The 13,337-nt window shown below is 43.7% G+C and overlaps 1 long non-coding RNA gene across 1 annotated transcript in view; it reads left to right on the top strand.

Annotated features, from left to right (window-relative positions):
- LOC142360594 (uncharacterized) overlaps window positions 1–13,337 on the top strand; it is a 16,964-nt gene extending 3,627 nt beyond the window's left edge. Inside the window, exons 2-4 of the long non-coding RNA XR_012763224.1 lie at window positions 1,841–1,929; window positions 12,309–12,380; window positions 13,308–13,337. This is a non-coding gene — a long non-coding RNA (uncharacterized LOC142360594). The remainder of the gene's footprint in view (window positions 1–1,840; window positions 1,930–12,308; window positions 12,381–13,307) is intronic.

The following is a 13,337-nucleotide window of genomic DNA, read 5'->3' as shown; positions in this document are numbered from 1 at the left end:
ATTAAAGCCATAACTTGTCCACAAAAGGGTGACCAGGCTGATTAGGAAAACAGAAATGGAAAATTTAGTTATTGGAAGAAGTTAAGGGGTTGTTAGTTAAAGGTTATTGGCCCAACCAAATAACTGTTGAAGTCTGTGATGTGTCTCTGAAAGTGCAAGAAGGAGGTAAGTTCAGGAGATTTTTAAGATCTATTTTAGTGATGCAGACTGTGTTGATACAGGAACTGGCAGTTACCTCACCCAAACTGGAAATAAGAGGAAGATTTATAACTTCCAGAGGAATGAATTTTCCAGAGCACTCTTCCAGTAGCAGTAGTGTGGGTGAAAATACACAAAATCAAACCTAAATCTTCAGACGAGGCTTAGATGGTCCTTAGAAAAGGCCTAGTATTTCAAGAAAAAAGGTTGTGTGGTATGGTTTCCTTCAGTGGAGCAAGACTATCGTGAATGACCCAGGAAGTCCTTGCAGTCATTTCATAATATCAGGTGGCAACACCAAAGTCACGGTGAAACTAAACTTTTTACTTGCAAGGAGGTGAAGCGGTAATAACCCATTTGAGTCAGTTCACCTATATTCAGGATAATACTTCAAGGCTATAAAAGGAAAATTACTAGACTCACTGGTGTATGCACATGAATTGTGCTAACAGACCTGGACATAGAATAATTAGGAAGCAGCGAGTAAAATTTTGCAGCTCTGACTACTGCAATTACCTTGACAATTTCAGGAAAGCGTCAACACTGGGAAGTGTGGATCAGTGCGCTCTTCCATCCATTGTCAATGACCACCTTGAGGAGGTTTGCCAAAAGTAGTGGAGTATAGGGAGGGCAGCGTCATGGGGTACTGGAAATGTTACCGCAGCCTAAGGAAAGAAGGTCTTACGTCCCCATGTCCTGCATACCCTTACCCTCCACTGTCAAACATTTTAATGCATGAGCATTTACATTATGCCTATCTGTTATCTTCCTACCTTCTTCTCTTGTAAAGAATTCAGATTTTTAGACTTCATATAGAATGTTTCCTGCCTGAATATTTGGAGACACGCTGCATTAAACTAAATTCTGCTTTGCTCTTGACCTTAAAAGACTGCCACTGTGCAGAAGGCAAAAGTACACTTCTTACACAAAGATGTTTTCTAAAAAGTTCTATCACATCTTTGTGGGACAATTAGTTTTTCATAAGTGATTGCAAGGCTAAAAGAGCAGTATGGTATTACATATTAACTGGAGAGTAGAATCGAGTCAACCAAAAACTCAATGAAGTGGAATGGTGAAAAAAATTACAGGCCAAGTATCACACAGGCAATACTGAACTGAATTAAGAGCCACTGAGGTCAAACACAGAGTTAGTTGTGAATGCCTCGACTGCTGCAGTGGACTGGAGTCCCGATCCTCAGTGAGGTTACACAGCTGTGTCAGGCTGAGATATAGTGAAGGTCAGGCTTTTCTTCCGTGCTAGTATGTTAGTGACAAAAACAGCATAGGACACAGTGACAACTGAGATGTGTTAACTATTTTCTACGAATTTCCTCGGGTGTAGGAGGAGATTTAAGACACTGTCCATTCTGTTCACTCGCAACACGTAGCCCTGTAGCTTGTGCACATTGAAGAAATGGGCATGTACTTTTCACTGCAGACCTGTTGCTTTTTTGGAAATTTTGTGTGGAAACTCAGTGGAAGCCAGCTGAAAATTTCACTTTTATTAAACTCAGTTTTCTACAGAGAGCAACAAAGAACTGAGGACTTGAATTAAAACTCTTATTTTCCCAGGTAATTTACTACAGGTTCAACTTCTCTGTCACTATCTTACCTGTCTTTTCCATCCTTCTCTTTTTTTCAGACAGTATCTGGCTACATTTTGTTCTCAAAAACCTCCTCCCTCCCTCTGCAGCTGACCTCTGGGATGCTCCCTGGTTTTGCGGGCGGGCGGTATGTATGCGAGCTGTACCATCTATACACACCCACTGCTTAAGCTGCTGCTTCACCTCTGATCCATCTGCCCCTCTGCTTCCCCGTCTCTGCCCTCCTTTGCCAATCCCGTGCAGTACCTCTCACTTAGCTTAACTTTTCTATTCATAAAACAGAAGATGATTACCAACTTCTGCTGGCAAATCTCTTCCTTGTTTTTTATCCATCACCACAGGTAATACTGTCATGCTCCAAGCTCGTTTGCTCCCTTTTCTCCCACATATGAACGCTGGTTTTAGGCCATACTTGTTCTTCTATGAAGAATTTCCAATGACCTGTTTCCCCGTCTCAGACCTTGCTTCCCCACCTCAGATCTTGTTTCTGAAATTCTTCCCCAGACTTAGGTAACCTCTAGCCTGAAGATGCTCATATAAATTACCAGCTTTCTAGAAGTTTCTCCCAGGGAATCTTTAGCTTCTCCTTTCCACCCAGTTCGGGGTCCCTCTGTTCCCCATGCCAGCAGATAAAGTTTTCACTACCCTCCCCGCCTTGTTCCTCACCGAGCGGCAGCATCTCGCCACTGCTGTGCCCCTTCTTGGGCCTTCTTGGGTTGTTCGTCCCTTTGATTTCAGGCCTCACCTTTGGGGCCCGGCATTGTTCTGCTGCTGCCTGAATTCGTGATTTGTGTCTTTGCTCCCACATGCCCTGGTCCAGCCCAGTTTTCCTCTGATCACTTGCTGCCTTTCTTCCCTCCTCCTGTGTTCCTCCGAGGGCTTTCATTCATAGCTGCCCTTTCTGTTTCAGCCTGGAACAACTGCACCCATCTTGTGAACCGAATCCACTCTGTCTTGATTCAAATCTCCCCATAAAACGTACTTCTGCCATAAAGCCTGTCCAGCTCAGATGTCTCTGCTGAAATATATCCCATTCCTCTATAATAAAAACAAATCCTGTTTCATAACAAAACAAAAAGAACTGAGCGGGAGGCTGGCTACGCAATTAATTTTTGCTAGTTACTTTCTGCCAAGAGCAACATGCTTGTTCTTATCCCGCTCCTTAGGATTGTCCTCCCCATGTGCCTCCTGTTTGTCCTTTTGTTTCGTTATCGGCTTTCAAGTCCTTCCTGAGGGCTCCTGGCCTGATCCTGTGCTCACATTGTGAAGCGAGGAGTAACTCCGCTGCAGTGCACGGAGCTTTGCCAAGGTGAAATTTCTGTGGAAGGCAAATCAGCCCTTTGTTTTAATATTAGCTAATAAAGCCTGTGCACAGCTCCAGCACAGCACTCTGGTTTTAATTACTAAGAATTAGCATATACATCTACATACACTCCTTTTTTTCCCTTTGCGGGGGCTCAGCTACTTTGAAGAAAACCTCTTTGTATGTCTTCCTGGTTATTCTATATCTTGACATTAAAAAACCCCAAACGGATAAAACCCAAAAACCCAAGGAACATCAAACTCCCACGCAAACAAAAGGCTCAGCTGCTGCCGGTGACGGGGAGTGCTGGGAGCAGCCCTTCCCGCCTGCCGAGAGGACCTGGCTTCCAGCCCACGCTCCCCGCTGCTGGGGAGCCGTCCAATTCCCAGCCCGCCGTCCCTTCCTCTGCCTTTGCACAATCCCGCTGCAGTGACTTCCCAGTCCTAATTGGAGCCTCTGGGCATTATTGTATTATTATTATTTAATAAACAACCACATAAAACACTGGTTGTCATTTAAATAAGAATAAAGAAAGGAAAGCTCTGACTCCTAGACTGTTTTGTTTTCCTGTTGACTTGGGTGGAAGCAGGAGCAGGTTTTCCATACAATACCCAATGCTGGCACAACACATGCTTACCTTTAATATTTTAGAGAAGGCACTGCTAACGTGGCCCCAGTGCAGATGGGAGGGCCAGACCTACTGCAGCTGTCAGTCCCTGTTGCAACATAAACTGTAAATATAGAGACATAACCTGGACATTGCCAAATAAAATGCATTAACGGCTTTGCTTGCTTGAGCTATGACGAGCAAGGATTTAACATCGTTTTCTGCATTGTTACCCCTAGCATGTCCTTCTGAAACGCGCAGCCATCAGGATGCTATTAAGAAGAGTAAATGGAAAAGAGAGTTTTATTTTTGCATTTGATTGTAAGTTTGAGGCATTTCAGAGTGAGAGTTATCATGACAAAAGAAAACATGGTGTCCTTGAAGTGAACGCAGAGGAGCACAGCTCGTTCAATAAGGTTTTGAAAGAAAACAAAGAGCTGAAGGCCAGAACTGACTCCTTTAGAAACAAGTATAAAATGAGACAGGATTCAAAGTGCTTAAAATACTTTGGTGACAAGCAACAAAGGAGCGTCTGTTACTAGAATTGATTGAATTAAGGAAAGGGAGGGAAAATCTTGAGAACTTTTTAAAAGCTAGAGATTTGATGTGTGGGGAGTATAAGAACAAAATTCTCCTGGGCCACGACCGGAGTCCTGAATCAGCATAACTCTTTACCTTGAAGAAAGTGAAAACTAGGCAAGGGTGAGTTCGTACACCCTTATTATCCTTTTTCATTGTGGATCAAAGAGGAGGAATTCTCAGGGCTGCCAGCTCTCCACTTTCCCGCAGTGAGTCTGGAGGGTGGGGTTTATTTCTCTCGGTTAGGCAATGCCTCACTAATACTCTAAATGATCAGGTCCTACAGTGCACTTCTTGTAAGATCTGAATTTTATTTACTGGTTTGTGTGTGGTATAAATGTTTTTAAAGTATTTGGTAGGAGTGAAACATTCTTGCCTTTCATAAAAATTATATACATATATGATTTAATTCTAGGGAGTTCACCCCTCATTCTTCCCACGATTTCATTACATGTTTGCTCTCCTGTATTATATATTAAAAGCCTCATGCAGTGGTGCACTTGCATTTACATATGTGGACTATAATAATTCTGTGATGTTGCTTGGAACTTCTGTGTGAACATGTTATATAGAGTCAATGTGGGCATGACAAATGTATTGCAGATTTTTTGTAGATAAACACTCAGTGAATGCAAATGTGAATGAATTTGTGTGCAAGTTTTAATATCTAAGCAGAGCTTATAAGTGCATAACACCTGTAACCACAACTGTCAGTGCAAACAGGGAAACGAGTTTTAAGGCATTTGCGCTGATTTAAAAGTGCTGGACTTTGAAATACTTCAGCTGACATGGCAGAGATTTGTTCATCCTCTGGCAGGTATTTAAGTGCATAAACTCTGTTATTAAAGAATACAAACTTTATTAGCAGCTGATATGCCAAAGTCCTTATGAAAACAAGTATCAGAATGGTGAGAACCGCCTTACAAAGCAACCTGTGGCATTTAAAGACATTGTGGAAATCTTACCATGAAATGGATTAAAAAGTGCTGGTTGATGATCTTAGGGACATGGGTGTTAAGCATGGAGAATTTTTTGGAAGGCAAAATGGTAACGTACTGGAAGGGTGCTGGATTTGTGTGAGCGGCCATGTAGCTGGTAATAAGTTTGGTCTAGAAGCAGGGAGCTTGCTTAGGAAAAGTACTGCAGAGGCATGTAATGAAGGAGAAAATGGAGTCTGTTTGAGTATGGAGTGTAGTAATCTTCCCCTGAAGGGAGACTGAGTGACTGCTTTTTGTGAGAGTACTGAGACAAGTATATATTAAATTATTACCAAAGATACAGAGAAGTATGTTCTGTAAAGTTTTCTGGTCTACTTTATCAAAACTGTTCATGTTACAAAAAGAGAGAGACACATGCAACTCCAAGACTTTCATCAACAAAAAGGCAAAATAAACATCTTTCAGCCTTTTCTTTATTCAGGAATACAAGTCTATGCTTGTTTCTGTGTTAGGTGAGGTAAAGTTGTCCTGAACTGGACTGCAAAACATTTCCTAGATAGAGAGTTCAGGTTCAACATGTGAAGGAAATTTGTTCTGAATTCACTGGAAGTCCATCTGCTCGCTCTAAATAACACCATATTAAGTAGCTGTTGAATTGCTACAAGGAAAGTTATGTTTTGCAGAGAGAGAAAATGAAATTCTCTTTGTATCTGCATTTCTTTACACCTCAGTCCCAGTGGTTTGTTCATGGAAAATCAGAAGAAGACAGTCTTCAAAATGGCCAGTAGACTGAAGAAGCTGGGCTGGGAGCATCTGTATCTTCACATTTGAAAATCTTGCCTGTTGGCTTGCTCCTGCTGAGTACCTAGAAACACCCGTAAAAAACAAATTACATTAGTCCCATTGTGTTTTAGAAGCTCTTTTGTCTGTATAACATTAGGATTATGTCAGAGGTTGATTATATGTTAGGTTGTTCCAATATGAACAATCAATTTGGGGGCAAAAGCCAATGAGGACCCTGTCAGACACTGAACAATGTTTTTGGTTTTCATGTACTGAATCATCAGTGTTTATAGGCCTCCAAGATGTAAATCACCCTGAGGTAATCTGGAAGGGAAGGATATGAATAAGCCAATTACATTGGCAAAGAGCCTAAGGAACACCCTGTTTAGGGATAAAATCACATGCCTGTCCTGGTGCCAGTGTTTTGGAGAAGGAAATAGAGTTAAAATCTTTGTAGTTCATTTCTTTGCAGAGAGATGATTTAGAAGACTTTGGTCTTCTCCTCTTGTACGTGTGAGCTCACGTGGCTGAGATAAGGTTGTAAGTAATGTGTTTTCTGCAAGTAACTTTTATTTTGATGACACAGAAGGATGTCATCCAGGTTGCAGAGGGTGTAGGAACTAGTTGCCTCATTTATGGTAATTATTTCGTATTCAGTTTTATGATAAGAGCATTCAAAGGTCTGAATTGCCCTTTATCTTTCCAAGTACCTCCTCTTTTTTTTTTTTTTTTCTGGAAAGAGAGGCACAATTTTCCATCAGGAAGCCTTCTCCACCCAACTCAGCAGTTACTAGCTTACTTTAAGGTGCTCTATATCTAAATAATAACAAAAACAACTGCTCTCTTCCTGCCGTCTGCCAGGCCTGTGCCTTCAAAGGTGTGATGTAACGGGGAAAGAAGGCAGAGGTGAAGGAAACTCTTCAATGAAAAGTTGCACAGAGCGAAAAGTATTTCCATTCTTAGTTTACTTCTTCGCAGTATAAATGGGTTATTTTTGTGGTTTTAAGAGGCTTGCTGTATTTATTGGAAGACTACTATGTATTTCTGCTGTCCTACCCAGATCTTAGACCTTGCAGGCCGATTCTGATCAGTACAGTAGCTGGCTCTCTAGAAGAGGCATACCCTGTGTATGCCTTCACTGGAGGAAAGGAACAGGCAGAACTCATGGCTGACACCAGACACTTTACATGGGAGTGGATCATTATGACCTCCCCAAGTCCGGAAGCTGTAATTGGCATTTTTACGTTATTAAGCATCAGAGAATTTAACTGTAAACAGAAATCCATATGAAATTTGGAGTCACCAGTTACACTGCTCACAGAACTGCTCTTTTAAGGGCAGCTTTTGGGCATTTTTCAGACACCATTAAGAGCAGGAGAGATGTAACCTTCCCTTTTTAACTCCACATAGCCCATTGTCTTTGGACTTCTAGAGGTGTGTTCCTGGTTGAAGGGAAGTAACTTCCCGAGAACAAAACCAGCCAGAAAGCAACAGAGATATGGGGTCACCAGAGGCACCACCGAACAGCCATCTGGATGCCTTGGAAGTAACAGCATCAGGAGATCCTAGATGCAAATGCACAGACTGGCAGAAGACCCAGATAAACGTGGCTGTTCAAGACGGTTTCGATGCCTCTCACCTAACCCCAGCCATCCGACAGCTCAGCTTCTAGCCCACACCAGTCTTTACTTGCTATGGAGACAAAGAGGCACCTTCCAGGAACAATATGTTCCAGCCCAAATTATGTATGAAGTGGGTGTGATGAACCCTTATTTTTCTGTCTGTCTGCATTGTGTGCTAAGGAGACATAGATGACCATCTGAATTTTTCAGACAGCTAACATTCAGTGAGATGAATCGCTGCCTTAGTGTTCAGCTCCTGCGCAGTCTGACCATGTGTTGCTGACAGCAGAGCAAACTCCCATTACTAGGTGGGTGCTAGCTAGAAATTTTGCACCAGAGGGTTAGTTCATGGATCCCTTTTGTTTTGAGCTGGAACTGGATGTTCACTCAGCCTCTTGGAGATGCCTCTGGCTCTTACTCACTTTCAAGCATTCAGGCACTGCTCAGAGCAGTGGAAAGAAACAGAAATAGCTGCTTTCACTTCTCTTGTTGGTGTATGGGTCCTGCAGAGAAACAGGAACCGCAGTAAGGTTAAGCAGGGTTTAAAGGAACAAGATAATGTTTGGTAGAGGAAGGGAAAAACACACAAGATGGCCGGGTCTTAACTTCAGAGCAGTGTACATAAACTGTTGCCATGTCCTCAGAAAAACAAGGGATTCGGGAAATAGTCTAAGGCTAGGCTACATGAAATAGAGAGCACGTGACATAGCACGAGTCCCTTTGTCTCGATAGACAGCGCTCCAGAATCGGTCTGACCTTCCTCCTGCCCTTGTTAGTCTGAAATATGTAGCACAGCTGTAGGACATAGTTCATCATTTATCAAGGGTAAATACAGTTCTGGATGGGAACATGGAGGTGAAAAGTATTCTGCACACAACGTTCGCTTGCATGTTGTAACTTGCTGCTCGGGAAAAAACAGAACGCTTTGTCTTTTTGTAACACTGGTGAGCAGCTCCTTATCATAACCTTGTAAGAGGTTTCAAGTGCGTTCATGAATAGGAAGATGATTAAGACGACACATCAAGGTTTTCTGAATACTTACTCCTATTCAGCCGCATCCTCATATTTTTCTTAGGTTTCATTCCAAAACAAGGTGTTGCTAATCTCCGGTGTGATTGGTAGACCACATCCTTTCAGTCTTGGTGGCCCAGCTTGCTGTGAAACTCAAGCAGAGCAGTAAGAAAGTGAGTTTAAATGAGAGGCTGTCAGAACTAAAGCAGCTAATTTAGCTGAAAGGCCCTGCGATGACCTCTGCAAAGGAGGCCTTTATTGCTCTGAGCAGTTACTGTGTTACTGTGACAAAATCCAAAGCTAGAAATGAAGCAACCTGACTAAGAAGTTTAGTGGGGAAGAAGCTAAATGGGGTATTTAGAGGATCTGGTTTGTAGGGGAGAAAGAGGAAGATGACTGTGTAGCTGGAGAACAGTTGAAAGTCTTGCTCCGAACACATCCATAAATCATCATGCCAGGTAGGGTGTTTTCTCTTCCCCCAGTTATTTCCCAGGCTGGAAGTCTGCTTTGTCCACAGCTGCTTCTCTTCAACAGTCCATTAGAGCCCTGAGACTGGGTTTTGAGCAGGCTGTGCAGGCAGGATGTAATACTTCTCTCTGTTATGCGTCTGAAGAGTTAGGTCTATGGCCTGACTGATGTGCCTTTTCTGAGGAGAGTACTCGTATTTAATTACCCTACATCTAAGGAAATCTAATTTCAGAGCACAAGGACACAGAGGGAAAAAGGAAGCCTGGTTTTTCCAGTGTTCAAATGAGTGTATCGGTGCAGAGATTTGTGTCGCGGGGAGTGCCTCTGGGCCTTCTTGCCACCAGGATTGTTAACAGAGGGCAGGAATACAACTGAGACCAATGGCTTCGGTGGCAGACACCGGGGGAGTGCAGATGGTATCATTGGTGTTAGGCTGAGGGGGCTGTGAGAGACAGTGCAAGGGCTGAAAGGTTTATGAGGTGTCTCATTGCTTCTAGGGCTGTAAACGAGTGCTGACCGTACAGACCAACAGCGCAAGTTTCACCACAACTGCAAGGTGAGGTAGCTATGGTGGTTCCCTTTTCCTCAAAGCGTTTTACACTTGCTGAAAAGCCATGTTTGGGGTATGCATGTTATGGGCATGCCCAGTTGAAAGGAGGTAGAGGCAGTAGAGGGGGTAGGTTAAATTTACATTGTAGCCTCATTTCCTTGATTTGACAGAGCAGAGAGAGAAATCCCAGAAGCTGTGTGCCTTGAGATTTACTCAGTCACAAAGAGCAAATGAAAAAATGAAATGACATCGCCACCCTGACCCTCGTGACATATAGCCCTTCCTGTCTACTTTTCTAGCTCAGCCCCCTGTTCCTACCCCCTCAGGTCTGTAGCCCCAAGGACCCAGTTAACACCTGCTCCTTGCTGTCTGGTGCCCTCTGGTGCTGCAAATACTTGTCCAGGCTACATCCCATCACACCCTTATGCAGCTGTGGGAACCAGCCTGTACCCCAATGGGGGACTCATGACCTAGTATCTGCTTTTTCTCCATTGCAGCCTGGCTGTGGCAAGGGCTCTCCAATATGCCATGGCACAGGTGGGACTGGCCTGGGAAGTAGGAAGAGCTAGTCTTAGCTTCTCTAGTCCTCTTTCAGTCCTTAAACGGAGAGAGTGGGAAGCGGACAGACTGTCACTGGTCCTGCCTCCGCTTAGCATTAGTCCCCCTTCCAAGTATCTCTACCTTGCTTTACTCCCTCCCTTTCTCCAGCTTTAGCCCTCTAATTTCTTTTACCTCTTCTGTCATCCATCGTCTTTTATTACTGTAGCCTTCACATAGTTGCCTGGTCTCCCTGCAGAAAGCCTTTCTTCCTCCTCCAAGATGCAGCTCATCTTCCCCTAGGATCCTGTTCCTACCCCTAGGATTCTGTTCCTACCACACAGAGTCTCTGATCCCACTCCAGACACCTCATATTGCAGGGCCCATGGCTCAGCAACGCTTGGAGTTTACACATGCTCAGATCCATTTTTCATAAAACAGGATTACAGTATCTTCGCCGTCCTTCATTTCCCCCCTAATTAATCAATGTTAATTGATTGATTGATGGTGGCTCTCTGGCGTAACAATCTCCCAAGTCCGAGAAGTAGCCACATGCCTATCGTTCTCATGTATCTGCCCGGAGCATACAGAATGTATTAACCTCCAGAAACTAGTTAGAATCTCTTCTAAATTAGTTTGTATGAATTGGCAGGGCTCTTTTCTCTGGACTGAAAGAAAACTGATGACAGAGGCAGACAGCAACGACAGATTCACAGGTCGTTCTCTTGGTTTTGGTCCAAGCAGATGTCACCCTCACAAGGAATGAGTGGATCACTCAGTGACTGCAGACTGCACACTGATGGTGGGTTCTTGCCCGCAAGCCTGCTTCCCCATGTCTGATGCCTTTGCCTTGTTCAGCTTAGCGCTCCCTTCCTGAGATGGTCAAACCCGCTTCATGATGATGTTGTCTGTCGTAGTGCTGCATAAATAGGCAGTAGGTGCCATGTGGTAACAGGCATCAATTTAGAGGGGCTGAGATTGACCAGTCGCTGTTGGTCCCCCGCCTGCTCTGTGTCTGTGTGAAACACCGAGTGACCGAGCCCTTCTCTTCTGCTCCAGCACTTAGCTCAGATTGCTCAGGTTTCTCTCATTAGTCTCTTTTTGACCATCAGCCTGACAAACTTCAGTTCTCTGCCACGGGGAGCAATTATAGGAAGAAAGACACAACTTTTGTTGTTGTTTTTTTGAAAAATCTCTCTTAGAAACAGCTGAACTGGATAAATGAAAAGTACAGTACCTACCCCAAACTCAACCAAACCAAACTCCCAAACCCAACAAACAGGCAGTGAGCTGTAGGTTGGCACTAAGCTTGAAACATGTGAGCTGGAACTGATAAAGGGTTGGCAGAGCTGTGAGCAAACTGAAAATGAGATGTTATAAAGAGAAGTTGGGTAATCTTCAAAGAAGTGGTGCTACCAGTCCTGTCAATGAATACTTAGATATGGCCCTTGCAGATTGCATGTCCCTTGATGCAATGCTCACTGGTGAGTCATTTGGAAGATCACTAACTGAAGGATAGAAAATGGCCTGCTGTGGCCTGCAGCCATTATGATCTGCACATTTTTTTTAAGGGATGTTTGTTGCAATCCCCTCTATTTTCTGCTGATGGGGTGTGGCTCTCCCATTCCTGGCAAAGTGGCTGTGCAGCCTTTGGTTGAGAAAATACGGGTGCTGTTGCATGACAAGCTAGGCTTCACCTGGGGGGAAAGTCACCTTCTTCCTCTCCAGCACAGCATCAGGAGTGTGATAATTCCTTAAAGCACAATGGAACCGCAAAGAAATCTGGAAGCTTTATCCAGTTTGCATTTATATGGATCTGGCTCATAAAAACATCTGAATCACATATCACACTACCTACCTAGCTACGTAAACACAACCTGATACTCCTCTTACGATCTGAGCCTTATACTCTCCTCCTTTTCCTTTTCTCATCAGAGGTCTTGTGACCCTCACTCCTTGCATTATTATTGGGGCTTGTGTGAAAGCTGCTGTGTTTAAATTCCTCAGCCTGCAATTAGAAGTGGCACTGTCGCTCTTTGTTCATGTTAAATGCGAGCACCCAAAGTTTCTTTGGCTGTGATGCATTAGAGAACTCATTCTTTGTGCAGGATGGGCAGGACACCGCACTCAGCCCCGTGGATGACAGAGCATGGGTAGGCAATCTTCCAGCTGTGCCTGAGGTGGGTGAGACAACCCCTACATCTCCTTGACCCCTTTTTGCCTTTCTGCCACTCTGTCTTCCATGATCCACTTGCTTTGCCAGCTGAAGCCTGCCCAGTCATCTCTGCCAGGACCCTGGGGTCGCGGAGCAGGCGACACTGTGGCACTGTGCTGCAAATATGGGAAGCAAGGACTTAGTTTTGTGGAGGCTGCAAGGAGGGGGCCGTCTAGTGACTATTTGCACAGACACTGCATCCAGTCTGCCAGGTAGAAAAAGAAATGCACCCACCTTATTTATGGGAAAATGGAGGTTGCTATGCTAGGACAAACAGATTTAAGTCTGGTATCCTGCTTCAGACAACAATTAACACTGGCTGCTAGAGGATACACATGAAGTGCTGTAGTAAAACAAAGATAAAATCGCTCAACATGGACATTTGTCATCATCCTAGTGATATCTAGGTCACTAGCTAACTGTGTCAACATCTAGTGACCAGGACAAGGTGGGAAGGATGAAAGCTTTATGTTGAACTATTCCAGTTGATGTCCTACATGATTCCTCTCACTTGGCTGAAACAAAAATGAAGAAAGAATGATACCCTCCTTATCCTGTTCCTTCTGAAATATATGACAAACCCCATACTGTTATCAAAGGTGCAGGATCAAACCTGCCATTATCTCACACAGAGCACAATAAATATCATGACTAAGAGTCAACAGTGCGTAACAAGTTATCATCTCTAAGTCTTGTTGACAGGCTTTACATGAACCGAACCAGGTTGTCAGCTGCCTTCTTCAATGACAATGCAGCAACTACTCTGTATAATCATTTTCTGTCACTGTATACTACAGGTGAAAAGTACAAGTGAACAATATTTGACATGCACAGATATGTGATTTATATTACGAAGAACTGCAAGAACAAGGCATTTATTTTTCACTTTTAGGAATTTGAATGAGGAGATCTCATTACCCAT

The sequence above is a fragment of the Opisthocomus hoazin genome, chromosome 2, assembly GCF_030867145.1.
Source record: "Opisthocomus hoazin isolate bOpiHoa1 chromosome 2, bOpiHoa1.hap1, whole genome shotgun sequence".
In the NCBI taxonomy this organism is placed as follows: domain Eukaryota; kingdom Metazoa; phylum Chordata; class Aves; order Opisthocomiformes; family Opisthocomidae; genus Opisthocomus; species Opisthocomus hoazin.
The sequence above is the reverse complement of the archived record's forward strand: the minus strand, read 5'-3'. Positions and strand labels throughout refer to the sequence as shown.